This window comes from Panthera onca, chromosome A1 (genome assembly GCF_046562875.1).
Source record: "Panthera onca isolate mPanOnc1 chromosome A1, mPanOnc1 haplotype 2, whole genome shotgun sequence".
Lineage (NCBI taxonomy): Eukaryota > Metazoa > Chordata > Mammalia > Carnivora > Felidae > Panthera > Panthera onca.
Window position 1 is genome coordinate 155,373,867 of NC_138339.1, and position 19,742 is coordinate 155,393,608.

General features: G+C 35.8%; 1 pseudogene; it reads left to right on the forward strand.

The window, feature by feature from the left end:
- Nucleotides 1-1,070: 1,070 nt before the first annotated feature.
- On the forward strand, nt 1,071-3,332 carry LOC132680519 (olfactory receptor 2T27-like; annotated as a pseudogene).
- The last annotated feature ends 16,410 nt before the right edge of the window (nt 3,333-19,742 follow it).

Genomic DNA, 19,742 nt, shown 5'->3' on the forward strand with positions numbered 1-19,742 from the left:
AAATAATCCAGTGAAGAAATGGGCCAATGACATGAAGAGACACTTCTCCAAGGAAGACATCCAGATGGCCAACTGACACATGAAAAAATGCTCAACATCACTCATCATCAGGGAAATCTAAATCAAAACCACAATGAGATACCACCTTACACGTTTCAGAATGGCTAACATTAACAACTCAGGCAACAACAGGTATTGGCAAGGATGTGGAGACAGAGGATCTCTTTTGCATTGTTGGTGGGAATGCAAGCTGATGCAGCCACTCTGGAAAACAGTACAGAGGTTCCTCAAAAAACTAAAAATAGAACTACCCTATGACCCAGCAATTGTACTACTAGGCATTTATCTATGGGATACAGGTGTGCTCTTTTGAAGGGACACATTCACCCCCATGTTTATAGCAGCACTATCAACAATAGCCAAAGAATGGAAAGAGCCCAAATGTCCATCGATGGATGAATGGATAAAGAAGATGTGGTATCTATATACAATGGAGTATTACTCGGCAATCAAAAAGAATGAAATCTTGCCATTTGCAACTATGTGGATGGAACTGGAGGGTATTATGCTTAGTGAAATTATTCAGTCAGAGAAAGATAAAAATCATATGACTTCACTCATAGGAGGACTTTAAGAGATGAAAAAGATGAACATAAGGGAAGGGAAACAAAAATAATATAAAAACAGGGAGGGGGACAAAACAGAAGAGACTCATAAATATGGAGAAGAAACTGAGGGTTACTGGAGGGGTTGTGGGAGGGGTGATGGGTTAAATGGGTAAGGGGCATTAAGGAATCTACTCCTGAAATCTTTGTTGCACTGTATGCTAACTAATTTGGATGTAAAATTTTAAAAATAAAAAATAAAATTAAAAAAAAGAAAAATGCTTCAGCTATACAACAGTCTAGGAACAAGAAAAATAAGTGTTTATTTTCATATGTCACTGAGATTTGGGAAGTTGTTTGTTGCATCACATTAATGCAACAATAGTGAATCAATAATAAAAAATGGCAATGCTTTTGACATTGTACTTAATTTAATTTTCCTTAACTTTTTTGGTTCAGCCAGTCATGTCAGAAGATATGGACAGAAGAAACGAAACTTTAATAGCCGATTTTATTCTCTTCTGACTCTTCCCCAATATGAAGTATGTCAGTATCCTTATCTACAGTATCATCCTGATCTACCTAACTGCACTCACTGGGAACTTTATCCTGCTCCTCTGGATATGGATGTACTTAAGGCTCCACACCCTGATGTATTTTGTGATCAGCCAGTTTTCTGTTTTAGACTTGGCCCTAATAAGCAGCACTGTTCCAAATATGGCAATCAACTTTTTCTCTGGAAGGAAGACTATCTCATGTTTTACCTGCAGAACTTAGATATTTTTCTTCTTTAGGGGGTGCTGAAAGCATTCTCTTGACCCTAATGGCCTATGACTGTTATGTGACTGTGTGCAACCTTTTGAGGTATGCAGTCATTATGAACCACAGGGACTGTATGCAAATGGTTACAGTTGTTATAGACTCTAAATCTCATGTTCTTTTTTGGCCAGCAAGAGAGTGGATGCAGAAGTAAAAATGAGAGATAGCTAATGTCTGGGAAAAGACAAGAGCCCAGAATAAGGGTCCTTGTCCAATTTGTCTGTATCAGAAAGATTACAAACATGGTGATGGGCATGCACAAAGAGGCAATAAATCTATTAACATTAACTCATGGACATGAGGGAAAGGGGTTCTTGAAGATATTCAGGGTTAGGGGTTTGGGTTAATACAAAACAAAATCCTGGTGCTGGACAGTTGGGCGGAAAGTTGTTTACAACAGACATGAGGCACCAAGTCTGTTTATCTTAGCTAGCCTAGGGGATGAGACAGATAGAGAAAATAACCTCAGGGTTAATAAGGCACCTTTTCTTTGCTAATCAGCTCTGCTCTGGGAAGCTTCACCCACAGCACAGTGGTCTATAGTCCTATTCACCTGTTTACCTAATTTGGTCCTTCCTTCCTTTGAAAACAGCTTTCTGCTATAGTACTAAGTTGGGGAGCACTTCCGCCCTGAATACCTAATCTTGTTTATTTCATATACCTATGTTCTCTACAGGAGCCTCTGCACCCTGTGGGACCCAAGGAATTTAACAAAAATCCCTTACCCCTGGAAAAGCAGAGCAAGACTAACTCCATTTTGTGCTACACCCACCATCTCATGTATAACCCCCACATGACCTACTTATTGCTTAAGACACTCCCCCACCCTAGTCAAGCCGCTGAGCACACCCTTACTGGAAACCGGCTCATATAAGAATGCGGAACCCCTAACCGCCAAAGAATGGAAACCCCTAACCGCCAAAGAATGGAAACCCCGCCTTTTGCCCGCCAAACTTGCATGCCAATTCTTAAACCCCGCCTTTTGCCCGCCAAACTTGCGTGCCAATTCTGACCAGAGTGACAGGCTAGTTCAAACAGCTACTATAGGGTAAATTGTAATTCAATTGGCCACCTGCGTGTGGACTGACATGACTATGCAACTTTCTGTGTGTGTTACAATCTCATTGGCTACTGGCCCCTATAAAACTGCTATGACTTTTAACCTAGGGGTTCAAGTCCCTGCTCCACTGTGTCGGGTATACTTGGGCCCAAGCTCAAGCTTGCAAATAAACCCTTGTGCGTTTGCATCGGTATCAGCTCCTTGGTGGTCTCTCGGATTTGAAATCGGGGGCATTACACCCCACCTTCTCTATACTTATTTACCTAATCTTGTTTACCCCAAACGTGGGTGTGAGCATCCTATGACTTTGTACTTTTTATGCCTTGTTAACCCATTGATGTAAGCCAGGGAATTTCTAAGCTTATTCCTCACATACAGTGTCTTGGATTGGGGACATTTTAGCTTCTATAACTTACACATCTTATACCATGAGTCTGCCAATCTGTGGCTCCAGAGAAATACACCATTTCTACTGTGAGATGCCAGGAATCATGAAGTTCTCATGCAAAGACACTTCCACCTATGAACTAGTGGCCTTTGTGATGGGAATTGCATTTATGATTATCCCCTTTGGATTTATCATGGCTTCCTATACCCTCATTTAGAGGGTATATGCCCTTCATATGAAATCTCCCCAAGGCAGGAACAAAGACTTGGCCACCTATTCCTCCCATCTTACGGTGGTAAGTTGTTTTCTAGGACCATATGTTTATATGTATATGACACCTGATTCTTCCCACCCCCCGGAACAGGAGCAGGCTGTGTCTGTATTTTGCAGTGTTCTCACTCCCATGCTAAATTCCCTCATCTATAGTCTGAGAAACAAGAATGTGGTTGGGGCTCTTTAGATAGTCCTGGGAAATATTCAGTCTCTAAACAGAACATACGGAAAATTATGCGGAAAATTATGTAGAGGGCCAAGAGGCAAAGACCCCAGAAGTCTCCACAGTCACTTTTTCTGGCATGAAGAACTTTATTCTATCCCTCTCGAAGCACCATGTGGTTAGATTCGATCTTTAATATTAACTCAATCAAAAAGCTTAAGGACGTTAGTTAGTTTCTAATGAGTTGTTTCCAAGTGGCTAAACTCAACTGCCATTATTCTTGAAATCAGCTGATAACTTAAAAAAAATTTCAGTTTTCTCTTCCTACACCTGCTGATGTGGGCTGAATGTTTGTGTCTCTCTCAAATTTATATCTTGAAATCTTAACTTCTAATGTGATGGTATTAGGAGATGGGTCTCTGTTCCCATGGTCATAGATGAATTTCATACCCTTATAAAAGACACCCCAGAGAGCTCCCTTTTCCCTTCTGCTACGTGTGTACACAGTAAGATGGCCAACTGTAAATTAGGAAATGGGCCTTCATCAGACACTGAATCTTCCAGTACTTTGATATTGGATTTTCCATTCTCCAGAACTATGAAAAGTGAATTTGTGTTATGTCACCTAGTCCATGATAATCTCTTATAGCAGCCCAAAGGGACGAAAACACCTTCTGTAAACATTTCTCACTGTCCTTTGGGGCTCAACTTTGTTAATTATCATTGGAAATCTGGATATTGTTAATTTTCATTGTGGGAAAAAACAACTTTTTAGGAAAGTCAAATGGTACTGGTACATAAAGTGTTTCTTGTCAAAGAAATTGACAAGCCACGGCAAATATTCAGCAGACTTTCTCAGCTCAGATCATGTTCAGAGGTAAGTCTTCGTTCTCATGGGGTAATTTGTGTCCTTATAAAACTATAATTCATCTATATAAAGATACCAATAAGTCATTATGGATGTGTAGAGATTAAACTGATGGGAACTTGGGTTGGGGGAGGTTAACAGCCAATGTAAAACAGTCATAAGGTTCACCATAGAAGAGAACAAATTGAGGAAAATAGAGAGCTATGAATAAGGTTTATGTGACCAACAGAAATGAGTACAATTTAACAGCTGGTTATATAAGTATTAAAGAGGTATTGTGTTGGCATTCTTAGAAGATTTGTGACTGCATGTGGAAACACACACAAACACAGGTTGCTGCATGAAACCAAAGAGAAAAATGCTTTCACCACTCTCAAAAAAAAAAAAAAAAAAAAAAGAAAAAAAAAACCACAGGTGGGAAAGCTGACCAGCTGTTCCTGAGATCAAGCGCTGTGAGGTACATCAGGAGAGGCTTGTTTCTGTGACTTTGTGATAATTCCATCTTGGACAATCTCATTTTTCTCATGACAAAAGAGAATAAAGCCTTGTTGAAATTGTGACTCCAATGCTAGGAACCTAGTCAAGATTCTCTTATTTGAGAAAGATTTTCTTTAGTTATTTGTGGCAAAGAAAATGGTTCAGGGATGTTAGCCCACATAAATCACAATAACACTTTACAACTGGTATAACACTGTATCCACTGTTAACAACAATCAGTTGTGGCCCCACAGAAAAGATAAACTACAGTACAGTATATATTATTTATTATCTGATTACCCATCAAAACCAAAAATCACTAAAAAATCTATTGGTGCATAGAATATGTGGAAAATGGCACTCTGTGTATTGCTGGAAGAAATGTGCAATGTTATGGCTTTCTCTACTTAAATGAAATGCTTGCCTTGCTTTTCAGGAATTCTGCTTATAACTTTTCAATAAAAATGTTATTGCATAATAATGTAAAGCCTGTTCTTTTTGTTTGTTTGTTTGTTTAAATTGTTTCTTTTCAGATTGACAACAACCAGGGTAATAAGGGCTGGATAAATTGTGGTGTATTTATAATAGGGATGTACAAAAACACTATAAAGAATGAATGAAAACTGTGCCAGATACTCAGAAGGAACTGCACAATTTTTGAGAAACAAGAATTATGGAGAAATGTATATAATAAGTGTCCCTTTTAAATAAAATAAACAGCAACTCAAAGCTTATTTCTTATTTATTTATTTATTTATTTATTTATTTATATATTTTCAAGTATACTTAACAGTGTTACATTAGTTTAAGATTTGCAATATAATGATTCAACAATTCTATATATTGCTCTCTGCTTGTTAAGACAATTGTATCCCAATACTTTTTATCTATTTCCCCCATCCCCTCTTCAACTCCCTTGTGGCAACCACCATTTTGTTTTTTGTTTTTAAGTCTGTTTTTTGTTTGTCTTTTTTTCTTTATTTGTTTTTGGTTTGTTTGTTTGTTTCTGAAATTCCACACCTGAGTGAAATCATGTGGTATATATGTCTTTCTCTGGCTGACTTATTTCACTTAGCATCATACCTTCTAAGTGCATCGATACTACAAATTCTAAGATTTCATACACACACACACACACACACACACACACACACACACAGTACATCTTCTTTATCCATTTATAGAAATCAAAACCACAAGAAATAACAAGTGTTGGCAAAGTTGTTGGTAAAAAGGAACAGTTGTGCACTATTGGTTGGAATGCAAATTGGCGTGGTCACTGTGGAAAACAGTATGAAGGTTCCTGAAAAAATTAAAAATATAAATACCTATGATCCAATAATTCCACTACTGAGTATTTAACCAAAGAAAACAAAACCACTAATTTATACCTGTATTTATTGTAGTATTATTTACAAAAAGCTTGTTTTATGTCTGTACATTTGTATGTAAATATATACCTGTAGAAGATTTATTGCAGAAAGTAACTAGATTGCTTTCATGATTTTCTGGGAATTTGGAGGCCTGGAATGTATGTGATTCTGTATCAGTTACATGTGTGTGTGTGTGAGAGAGAGATAGAGACAGAGAGAGAGGGAGAGAAAGAGAGAGAGAGAGAGAGAGAAAATAAGTACATTAAAGGATGTTATCCTCTAGTTGTCTATAAGCAACAAAAACAAGATATTTTCAAAAATTTTCTATAAATTTATGCCACTTCAATATTTGAATAGAACCTTTGTTTTGTATAGAGTTTGAGAAAATATACTTTTTATATTCATCGTGTGAAATAAAATGAAAATACAGGCACTTGGGCAATTGTTTCATAATGCTTATATAAACATTGGATTGCATGTATCCCTTTGAATAAGTATTTTTGTATCCTTTGGGTAAATATCTAGTAGTGAAACTTCTGGATCAGCGGGTAGTCCTATTTTTAACTTTTCGAAGAAAATCCATACTGTTTTTGAGGGTGGCTGCATCAGTTTGTATTCCAAAAACAGTTCAGGAGTGTTCCCCTTTCTTCACATCCTCACCAACACCTCGTTTCTAGTGTTGTTAATTTTATCCATTCAGACTGGTGTGAGGTGGTATCTCATTGTAGTTTTGATTTATATTTCCCTATGAGTGATGGCGAGCATTTATTCTTGTGTATGTAAGTCATCTCTTTGTCTTCTTTGGAAGAGTCTCTACTCACGTCTTCTCCCCATTTTTCAACTGGATTATTCATCTCTTGGGTGTTGAGTTTTCTAAGTTCTTTGTATTTTTTGTATACTAACCCTTTATCAGATATGACATTTGAAGTATTGTTTCTGGTTGTGTATGTTTCCTTTTATTTTTGTTGATTGTTTCCCTTGCTGTAAATAGGCTTTTTATTTTGAGGAAGTCCCAGTAGTTTATTTTGCTTTTGTTTCCCTTGCCTAAGGAGACATCTAGAAAGAAGCTTCCACAACCAATGTCAAAGAGGTTACTGTCTGTGTTCTCCTGTAGAATTTTTATGGTTCCCTGTCTCACATTTTGGTTTTTATTTCTTTTGAATTTACTTTTGTGTAGGGTGTAAGTAAAAAAGTGGTCCAGTTTCATTCTTTTGCATGTCGTTGTCCAGTTTTTCCAAAACCATTTTTTGAAGACTTTTTCCCAATAGATATTCTTTTCTGCTTTGTTGAAGATTAGTGGACTGTATAGTGGTGGGTCCATTTCTGGGTCTTTTATTCTGTTGCCTTGATCTAAGTGTCCATTTTTGTGCCACTACCACAGTCTTCATCACTACGGTTTTGTAATATAACTTGAAGTTCAGAATTGTGATGTCCAGATTTGCATTTATTTTTCAGGTTGGTTTGGCTATTTATGGTCTTTTGTGGTTCCATAGAAATTTTAAGATTGCTCTTTCTAGCTCTGTGAAAAATGTTGGTGGTATTTTGATAGGGATTGTATTGAATGTATAGATTGCTTTGGGTAGTATAGACACTTTAACAATATTGGTTCTTCCAATATTGAGCATGGAATGTTTTTCTATTTCTTTTGTCATCTTCAATTTCTTCCTTAAGTGTTCTATAGTTTTCAGAATACAAATCTTTTACCTTTTGATTACATTTATTTCAAGGTCTCTGTTTTTGATGCAATTGTAAATGGGATGATACCTTGATTTCTCTTTATTCACTTTCATTATTGGTGTATAGAAATGTAACCAATTTCTGTACATGGATTTTGATATCCTGTGACTTTGTTAAAGTCAAGTATCAATCACAGAAATTTTTTGGTGGAGTATTTTGGGTTTTATATGTAGAGTATCATATTATCTGCAAACAGTGAAAGTTTGACTTCTTCCTTGCCAATTCAGATGCCTTTATTTCTTTTTATTGCCTGATTGCTGAGGCTAGGACTACCAGTACTATGCTAAATAACGGTGATGACAGAGGACATCCCTGTCTTGTCCCTGACCTCACAAGAAAAGCACACAGTTTTTTTCCCCATTGAGGATGATATTAGAGGTGGATTTTTCATATATGGTCTTTATGATGTTTATGTCTGTTCCCTGTAACCCTACACTGTTGAGGGTTTTTATCAAGAATGGATGCTGTACTTTGTCAAATGCTTTTTCTGCTATATTGAAATGATTATAAGGTTCTTATCCTTTCTTTTATTAATGTGTATCACACTGGTTGATTTGTGAATACTTAACCATCCTTGCAGCCAAGGAACAAATCCCAGCTGATTGAGGTGAGTGATTCTTTTAATGTACTGTTGGATTAAGTTTGCTATTTTTTTTTCTTGAGAATTTTTGCATCCATGTGCATTAGGGATATAGGACTATAGTTGCCTTTTAAATGTTGTCTTCATCTGTTTTTGGTATTATGGTAATGCAGGCCTTATGGGATGGGTTTGGAAGTGTTCCTGTATTTTCTACTTTTTGAGATAGTTTGAGAAAAGTGGATATTAACTCTTCTTTAAGAAGAGTTTGGAAGAGTTTACATGTGAAGCCATCTGGCCGTGGACTTTTGTTTGTTAGATTTCAAATTACTGGTTCAATTTCTTGACTGTGTATAGTTGTGTTCAAGTTTTCTTTGTCTTTCACTTTAAACTTTGGTAGTTTATATGTTGCTAAGCATTTATCCATTTCTTCCAGGTTGTCCAATATGTTGGAATATAGTTTTTCATATTATTCTCTTATAATTGTTTTTTTTTTAAATATGAAACTTATTGTCAAATTGGTTTCCATACAATGCCCAGTGCTCATTCCAACAGGTGCCCTCTTCAATATCCATCACCCACCCTCCCCCCTCCCACCCCCCATCAAACCTCAGTTTGTTCTCAGTTTTTAAGAGTCTCTTATGTATGGGCTCCCTCCCTCTCTAACCTTTTTTCCTTCCCCTCGCCCATGGTCTTCAGTTAAGTTTCTCAGGATCCTCATAAGAGTGAAAACATATGATATCTGTCTTTCTCTGTATGAGTTATTTCATGTAGCATAACACTCTCCAGTTCCATCCACGTTGCTACAAAAGGCCATATTTCATTCTTTCTCATTGCCACGTAGTATTCCATTGTGTATATAAACCACAATCTCATAAGTGTGAGGTAATGTCTCATTGTAGTTTTGATATTTCTATCCCTGATGATGAATGATGTTGAGCATCTTTTCATGTGTCTAGAAGCCATCTGTATGTTCTTTGGAAACATGCCTATTCATGAACTTTTTTAATGGTATTATTTGTTTTTTGGAATTTGAGTTTTATAAGTTCTTTATATATTTTGAATACTAGCCCATTATCAAATATGCCATTTGTAAATATCTTCTCCCATTCCATAGGGTACCCTTTAGTTTGGTTGATTGTTTTCTTCACTGTGCAGAAGATTTTTTTATCTTGATGAAGTTGTGATAGTTCATTTATGCTTTTGTTTCCTTTGCTTCAGGAAACATATCTAGAAAGAAGTTGCTACAGCTAATGTCGTCACTGCCTGTGTTCTTCTTGAGGATTTAGATGGTTTCCTGTTATACACTTAGGTCTTTAATCCATTTGAATTTATATTTGTGTGTGGTGTAAGAATGTGGTCCAGCTTTCATTGTTTTGCATTTGTATTGTTTTGCATTGTTTGCAGCTTCATTGTGTTGCATGTTGCAGTTTTCCCAACACCATTTGTTAAAGACACTGTCTTTTTCTTTTTTTTTTTAAATTTTTTTTAACGTTTATTTATTTTTGAGACAGAGAGAGACAGAGCATGAACGAGGGAGGGTCAGAGAGAGAGGGAGACACAGAATCTGAAACAGGCTCCAGGCTCTGAGCAGTCAGCACAGAGCCCGACGTGGGGCTCGAACTCACGGACCGCGAGATCATGACTTGAGCCGAAGTCAGATGCTTAACCGACTGAGCCACCCAGGTGCCCCAAAGACACTGTCTTTTTCTATTGGATATTATTTCCTGCTTTGTTGAAGACTAATTGCCCATATAGTTATGGTTTCAATTCTGGTATTTCCATTCTGTTCCATTGATATATGTGTGTATTTTTGTGCCAGTACATACTGTCTTAATCATTATAGCTTTATAATATAACTTCAACTCCGCAATTGTGATTCTTCCAGCTTTGACTTTCTTTTTGAAGATTGCTTTGTTTATTTGGGGTCTTTTGTGGTTCCATACAGATTTTAGGATTGCTTGTTGTAGCTCTGTGAAAAATGTTGGCATTTTGATGCGGAATGCATTAACTGTGGAGGTTGCTTTTGGTAATAGAGGCATTTTAGTAATATTTGTTCCACCAATCTATGGGCATGGAATGTCTTTCCATTTATTTGTTTTCTCTTCAATTTTTTTCATAAGTATCCTATAGTTTTCAGAGAACAAATCTTGTGCCTATTTGGTCAGGTTTGTTCCTAGGCATCTTATTGTTTTTTGTGCAGTTGTAAATGGGATTCATTCCTTGATTTCTCTTTCTGCTTTTTTTAAGTATACATTATTGGTGTATAGAAATGCAACAGATTTCTATATGTTGATGATTATATCATGTGATTGTACTGAATTCATGTATCCGTTCTCGTAAATTTTTGGTGGAGTCTTTCAGATTTTCTATATAGAGTATCATGTTATCTACAAATAATGAAAGTTTGACTTCTTCCTTTCTGATTTGGATGCCGTTTATTTCGTTTTGTTGTGGGATTACTGTGGTTAGAACGTCGAGATCTGTTAAATAGCAGTGGTAAGGGTGGACATCTCTGTGTTATTCCTGATCATAAACAAAAAGCATTCAGTTGCTCCCCATTGAGGATGATAGTAGCTGTGGGTTTTTCACATATGGCCTTTATTATGTTGAAGTATTTTCCCTGTATCCCTACTATGTTGAGGGTTTTTATCATGAATGGATGCTGTGCTTTGCCATATGCTTTTTCTGCATCTGTTGAAAGGATCGTATGGTTCTTATCCTTTCTTTTATTAATGTGGGGTATTGAGTTGATTGCTTTATGAATATTTAACCACCCTTTCAGCACAAAAATAAATCCCACTTGATCATGGTGAATGATTCTCAAAGCCATTGTTTCTTGGTTGATTTCCTGTTAGATGATCTTTCCATTGATGTAACTAGGGTGTTAAAGTCCCCTACAATTATTGTATTATTAGGAATGATGTTTTCTTAATCTTTGCTGTTAATAATTTTATGTATTTGGGTGTTTTCATGGTGGGGGGCATAAATATGTAGATCTTCTTTGATAGTTCCCTTTATTATGATAAGTGCCCTTCTTCATCTCTTTTTACAGTTTGGTTTGTTTGTGTATGTATGTATGTATGTATGTATGTATGTATTTAGAATGAGAGACAGTGCGAGTTGGGGAGGGTCAGAGAGAGAGGGAGAGAGAGAATCCCAAGCAGACTCCACACTGATAGTGCAGAGCCCAATGTGGGGTTCAAACTCATGAACCATGACATCATAACTGGTACTGAAGTCAGACGCTTAACTGACTGAGGCATCCATGAACCCCTACAGTCTTTGGTTTAATATCTACTTTTTCAGCTATAAGTATTGCTACTTTGGATTTCTTTTGAATCCCATGTTTCTCCATCACTTCCCCTTAAATCTGCAGGTGATTTTACGTCTAAAATGAGGGTTTTTTTAGGCTGTATATAGGTGGGTTTTGTTGTTTTATCCATTTTGACTTTATCCTATGTCTTAGATTGGAGTGTTCATTCCATTCATGTTTGGAATAATTATGGATAAACATTGTTTTTTTAATATTTTATTACTTATTTTGTCATTGTTTCTGGAGATTTTCTCTGTTCTTTTGTCGTCTTTGTCACTTTTGGTCTTTCGTTTCCATTCAAAGAGTCTACTTTAATATTTCTTTTAGGGCTCATTTATTGGTCATACACTCCTTTAGTTTTTGTTTTTCTGGGAAAGTTTTATCTTTCCTTCTATTCTGAATGATGGTCTTTCTGGATAGAACATTTTGTGTGGAGATTTCTCCAAGTTGAATATATCATGCCACTTCCTTCTGGCTTGCAAAGTTTCTGTTGAGAACTCTTCAGGTAGCCTTATGGGTCTCCCCTTGTAAGTTAAGGACTTCTTTTGTGTTGCTGTTTTTAAGAATTATTCTGTACCACTATATTTTGCAAATTCAATTACAATAGGTCTTGGTGTTTGCCTTCTTTTGTTGATGTTAATGGCAGTTCTCTGTGTACCTTGGATCTGTATGTCTGCTTCCTTCCCCACATTAGGGAGGTTTTCAGTTATATTTCCTTAAGTAAATTTTCTGTCCCCCTTTTTTCTTCTTCTTCTTCTGGACTCCTATAAAAATGTTATTATGTTAGATGGAATCACTGAGTTCCCTCAGTCTGGTCACATGCTTCATTATTCTTCTTTCTCTTTTTTGTTCAGCTTCATTATTTTCCATATTGTGTCTTGTACATTACTTATTCATCCCTCTGCTTCTTCAATCCTGCTACTCATTGCATTAGGTCTGCTTCCAATCTCAGTTTTTGCATTGCCCATTCCTGACTGCTTCTTTTTTAACTGTTTGATCTCTCAGGTAAAGGTCTCCATGATGTCTTCCTTTTTTTTTTTTCAGCCCATCTAGTGTCCTTATGATTGTGCTTTAAATTCTGTATCAGGCATCCTACTTATATTTGTTTCATTTAGATCTTTGGCCCAGACTTTATCTTGTTCTTTCATTTGGGATAAATTCTTATGTCCTAGCATTTTGCCTAAGTGTCTGCCTTCTTCTCTATGTTAGCAAAGCCTGTTATGTTTCTTGTTCCTGAGAGTAAGGGCTTTATGAAGAAGAGGTTATATACTGTCCAGTACCTTACATTTCAGGGAGTATCTTTGGTATATGTTTCATGCACTATACTGTTGTATCTGGCTGCTCTTTCCTTTGGGCCAGTCATCTACAGAAGCTCTCTTTGCCCACAATGGGCAGTGTTTGGTCCTTGGTCAGAATGCAGTGTGTTTTATGTTCTTGTCTGCTTGTTAAATTATACCTGATACTGCTATCACCAGACTCGAATCCCTACAGAATACTCTGGTGGGGAAATGTGGTGGGGGCAAGAATTTCTCCTGGTGTTCTAGGGGAGGGGCCCACTGCACTGGGACTAAGACAAAATTGACATAGAAAGACAGTTGCATCAGAACACAGGGGTGTGGGTCTTGGTGTAAGCAAGATAGATAGTCTATGTCAGCGCTGAACTTATGAAGGTGGGCCTGTGTTTATGGTGAGGGATGGGGAGGGAAATGGAGCCAGCCAGCTTCTTTGTCCCTAAAGAAATGTCTGTGAACACTGCCTCTCAATGTTCAGCTCTGTGAAGAGCAAATAATCTCCCCACTGTGCACTCCAGGCATTTTCCAGATCAGTGTTTACATTCTGTGTTCCCACATATTGTTTGCCTGTCTTTTTTTCCAGGAATGGGGCAGTGAACCCATGGCTCTATCTCAGCCAATCTCCTTGATCTTTAAAACTCCAGGCTATATGTTTTGGATATTATCCTTTTATCTGATATGTCATTTGCAAATATCTTTTCCCATTCTGTCAGTTGCCTTTTAGTTTTGTTGATTGTTTCCTTTGCACTACAGAAGATTTTTAGCAACACTTTCAACAATAGCCAAATTATGGAAAAAGCCTAAATATCCATCAACTGATGAATGGATAAAGAGAATGTGGTTTATATATTCCATGGACTACTACTTAGCAATGAGAAATAATGAATTCATGCCCTTTTCAGCAATGTGGATGGAACTGAAAGATATTATGCTGAGTGAGATAAATCAGTCAGAGAAGAACAGATATCATATGTTTTAACTCATATGTGGATCTTGAGAAACTGAACAGAAGACCATGGGGGAAGGGAAGGGGAAAAATAGATACAAACAGAGAGGGAGGGAGGCAAACCACAAGAGACTAAGGGTGGATGGGGGAGGGGTCGAGGAGAGGGAAAATGGGTGATGGGCATTGAGGAGGGCACTTGTTGGCATGAGCACCGAGTGTTGTATAGAAGTCAATTTGACAACAATTACATTCATTAAAACAAAACAAAACAAAACAAAACAAAACAAAACAACACTCCAGGTTAAACCCCACTGGAAACAAAACTCATTAAAATCAGTCCTTTTCTTTTTCCTTGTGTATTCCCCTGTGTGCCCCCCTCTCTTTTGCCTTTCTCCACAATCTTGGCTCCCTCCCACCTGTGATTCCTTTCTCCCCTAAATCATGTCTCTGCATTTCTCACGCTCTTGATGTGGCTTCTTTACCTTTAGTTGTGGGGTTTGTTCTATTATTCTTCAGGTTGATTTCTGGGATATTTATAATGACTTGATAGTTATCTTGTTGTGTTCATGGAATGAGATGACCTTAGAGTCCTCCTATTCCACTGCCATCTTCTTGAACCTGTCTTCTTTAAAAAAATGTATTTATTTAAATTAAATTTAAATTATTTAAAAATTTTTAAGTTAACACACTGTTATATTAGTCTCAGGTGTGTAATATCATTATTCAACAATTCTACACATTACTCAGGGCTCATCACTGTAAGTGTATTCTTAATCCCTTTCACCTATTTCAGCCATCCCCCATACATTTCTCCTCTGGTAACCCCTACTTTCTCCTCTATATTTAAGATGCTATTTTTTGGTTTGTTTGTTTGTCTCTTTATTTTGTTGTTTATTTTTGTTTCTTAAATCTACATATGAGTAAGTTATATATTTGCAATCATTTGCAAATATCTTCTCTCATTCATTGTGTTCTCTTTTGCTTTTGTTGATGGCTTCTTTTTGTATGCAAAAACTTTTAATCTTATTTGGTATTTTCTAACTATTTTATCCCAATAGTTTAATTTTGCTTTTGTTGTCCTTGACTGATGAGACATATTTAGAAAAATGTTTCTGTGGTTCATGTTAAAGAGATTATTGCCTATGTTTTCTTATAAGAATTTTATGGTTTCTGGTCCCAAATTTAGGTCTTTAATTCATTTTGATTTTTTTTGTATGTCTGAATTATAACTTTATTTTCTGTAACTGGTCACTTTTTTTTCTAGGCCTTATTATTCCCTCTGATGGTAGAAAAATTGAATCTAGTAAATTCAAGGTAAATGCTAACCCGTTATGTTTTGTTTTTATCTAATATATTATTTTATTTTATTTTATTTTATTTTATTTTATTTTATTTTATTTCCAGTATAGTTAATATTCAGTATTGTATTAGTTTCAAGTGTACATATAGTGATTCGACAATTCCATACATCACCTAGTGCTTATCACAAGTGCATTTTCACTTAATTCTGTGTGGTGTAAAAAGGGGCCCAGTTTCATTCTTTTCAGGTAACTTTTCAATTTTCCCAACACCATTTGTTGAAGAGACTGTCTTTTTCCCTGGTGTAGTCTTTCTTTCTTTTTTTTTTGTTTTTTGTTTTTTGTTATGGATTAATTGGATATATAATTATGGACTTATCTATGGGCCCTCTATATGTCCATTTTTATGTTAGGGAAAAGAGTCATTTTAGAGCAGTGTTGGCCACTCCTACAGCTCTTTGTACAATGAGATGCTCATGATGCTGCTTAAATAGAATCCTTTCAGGTGGGTGTGTTGGATAGTCTTGTCCATAAGAGAATTTGGAGGCAAGACACATGGTATTCACAATGTATGTGCCAGGCTGCTTGCATGATGGGACCTGGAGCTTCTTTGGAAGAACTTTTGAATAGGGCAGGTTGGATGTGGCAGTCTTCAGGGGAATGTGGAGTCAAGGTGCATTGTGTTAGCACACTAGTTGTTGAATGTTCATGCTGGAGTCACATGTGTCTGGATTTTCTGGCTGGGAGGCAGGAAAAAGCAATAGTGTCACCAGCTCTTTTGCTATTGGGGAAGCCTCCTAAAGATCTCTGCCTTTCCAGTGCATATTCTGAGATTACTAAATAAATTCTCCTATATACCTCATGTGCTTTTCAAACTGCTGCTTCTATGCTGCATCTCCTGAAGATTATTTTTGTGTGTGTACTGTCTCTTTAAGAGTAGGAACTGTCTCCTGTCACCTTCTTGCTCCCCCACAGCCAAGTCTGTAGGTTCTCAGTGTTAAGACCCACTGACTGTCAAAACTGGTGATATTAAGCTCTTGTGGTTTTCAAAACCAAATGTTATGAAGACTCCTCTTTCCTCTTCCCAGTGCAGGTCCCCCATGTCTGGGGTGACTGGTATGGGGTCTGTTCCTGGTCATTCTTCATGATTGTGGCTTCCCTTCTTTTTGTGGTTAGTCTCACAGGTTAGGTTTTTTTCCCAACTACATCTTCAATCTTCCTACTATTTTTGATGTGGCGTCCTCTCTTTGATTAACTGTGGAGAGATTGTTCTGCCAGTCTTTGAGCCATTTTCTAATGTGGGTGTTATCCAATGCATCCATGGGACAAGGGATGCTTACGATCCTCTTATCCTGTCATCTCCCTTAAAAGTGTGATAGGTGTTCTTTAACATAATTTCTGAAATCCCTGGTTTGATGTTGAAATACAATGTACTATATTGTTGTCATTAAGTGAAAGGTTAAAAATGTGCAAATACTTCTTGGATATGTTCATATTTAAGCTTTTTTTTTTACTTTTAACTTTCCTGGACTAATGGACTTTCTACTTAATACTAAACACCTATTATCTGGCTACATTATAATTTTGAAATTCCATTATTTTCCTTCTAACTTCCAAAGAACTGTTAATCTGTCCTAAATCTAAATCCAGGTACCTTTTTTTTTTCCTTATGCAGGCAAACCCCATGTTTGTTTTTGTTTTTTTGTTTTTTAAATGGCTGTTCAAATGCTGGATGGTACTTTAGATTATTAATTTTGAGTGATGATATTTTAAGAATGATTAAAATGAAGCTTACTATTGACGAGATATACCATAACTTCTAAACACTTTGTTATAGATGCATCTTAAAAAAATCTACAACTCATTCTATTTGTCACTAAGTAGTATGTGAGTGATTAAATGTAAGTCTCCATCCAAAGCCTGTCTAGTAGACAATGGTTTAGGCAGTTATAGCTATACTTTTAGTAGAGATATCTTTGACATTGTTTGTTTTATAAGTATATTCTAGAGATAAAGTTAATTTTTACTTTCTGTAGACATCCCAGTTAAAATTGAGAAATTTTAATGACTTAATAGAGACAATATGTTGTCCAAAAAACTTTATTAATATTTAAGTTCACTCTTAAGCTGACATTTTAAAAACCAAAATTACCACTGGTTGTCCGTCAAGCCCTTCTCTAGGCAATGATAGAAATGCCTGTTCAAAATTGCAAACATACATATTAGTGGAGAAATTTTCCTGTGATGCTTAATAAGTTATGTTGCCTTTTTAGTAATTATCATAATTCTGAAAACAACATCAGGGTAAATGTGAAGGCTCTAAAAAAGCTTCTCCATTTAAATTTTTATCAAGATGTACTTGTTCAAATTATAAATCTTTAGTGTGTTTTACAAGTTTGTAAGTTTCTGGTTACATCAAAGTTTCCTTTTGAAAAAACCCTCAATTCCTTGCCAAAAGTTCATGGTAGTTTTAACCCAGGTTCAAAATACCTAATTTTACTCCTTTTAAAATGTGATTTTTATTCTCTTGTTAGTATCACTTTCATATTATTTTTATTTAATAAACTTAGACTGCCCTTGCTTGGTAACAATCTATGGATTAATTTCCCCTTATAAGAGAAAATGTGCATTACCTAGAGCAAGTGTCTCTTTTTTGCTTCTCACACGTTTTACTTAAATAATGTCAAATTGTTTTCTTTTTCTTTATTTAAAAAATTTTTAATGTTTATTTGTTTTTCAGAGAGAGAGACAGATAGACAGAGAGTGAGCAGGGGAGGGACAGAGAAAGAGGAGACAGAATCTGAAGCTGTCAGCACAGAGCCCAACACGGGGTTTGAGCCTGCAAACCACGAGATCATGACCTGAACTGAAGTTGGATGTTTAACTGACCAAACCACCCAGGTGCCCTATTGTTAAATTGCTTTCTAAATTGCATTACCAATTTCCACTCCTACTTGCGGCATAGGATTTATTTCCCCATACTCTTACCAATAATGGGAATGAACTGTTGATTCATTTTTTCTTAAATTTGCATTTTCCTGCTTGCAAATACCAAAGTATAAACAAAGACCTGATTTACACATAGTTTAAAATTGTAAAAAATGAACCATATAATTTCTTTATAATATTTTGTAATACTTTCACAAAAGGAAAATAATAGATCACAATGAAAATTTTAAATTAAAGATACTCTGATTTTTTATAGCTTTTTGGAAAGTATAAACAGGAAGAGGAAATAGTGATGTGTACATTTATGCATAAAAGACATATTTTGAGCAAGTATTTTCCACAAAACATCTTTCATTATGTCTAAGTAGTAATTATAAACCTCAAGGGTTTTACTGCCTTAATAAACATTTACTAAAATATCCCCTTTTTTAAAAAAATGTAAATTACAAAAAAATGTATAGCAAACAGAAGAGTTAAATTCATTTTGAAGATGCCTTTATTATCTTAACATCTATTCAAAGCTGCCTTTCAGTTTACTTTTCGTATCAGCTTAAATTGTGGTCTTAAGCAATACAGTAGATGCAGATACAGCATTATCTTTCTTATAAGTTTTTCTTTTCTGTAACATTTTTTCAAATTTTTATTTAAATTAATTTATATTTAAATTCCAGTTAGTTAACATACAGTGTAATATTAGTTTCAAGTGTGCAATATAGTGATTCAATACTTCCATATAAAACCTGGTGCTCATCACAACAAGCGTACACCTTAATTCCCATCACCTATATAACCCATCTGCTCACTAATCTCCCTTCTGGTATTCAGCATTCGTTCTTATAGAGTCTCTATTTCTTGGTTTGCCTCTCTTATTTCTCTTGGCTCGTTTGTTTTCTTTCCTAAATTCCACATGTAAGTGAAATCATATGATATTTGTCTTTCTCTGACTGACTTTTTTTGCTTATCATAATATTCTCTAGCTCTATCCATGTCATTGCAAAGTACAAGATTTCATTTTTTTAATGACTGGAATATATTTTTATTACTGTATATATATATAATATATATATATACATATACATTATATATATAACTGAATATATTACTGAATATATATATATATATATATATTACTGAATATATATATATGTGTGTGTGTGTATATATATATAGGATATATGTTCAGGAATATATATATATATATATATACATTCAGAAATTGATAGACACTTGGGGTGTTTCCATAACATGGCTATTATAAATAATGCTGCTGTAAACATTGGGGTGCATGTATCCCTTTGAATTAGTACTTTATATTCGATGGGTAAATACCTAGGAGTGCAATTGCTGGATTGTAGGGTATTTCTATCTTTAACTTTTTGGGGAAACTTCATACCGGTTTCCCTAGTGGCTTCACCACTTTGCATTTCAACCCACAGTGCAAGAGAGTTCCCCTTTCCCCACATCCTCACCAAAAACTGTTGTTGTGTTGTTGATTTTAGCCATTCTGAAAAATGTAAGTTGATACAAGATTGTAGTTTTTATTTGCATTTCTCTGATCAGTGATGTTTTGCATCCTTTCATATGTCCATTGGCCATCTGTA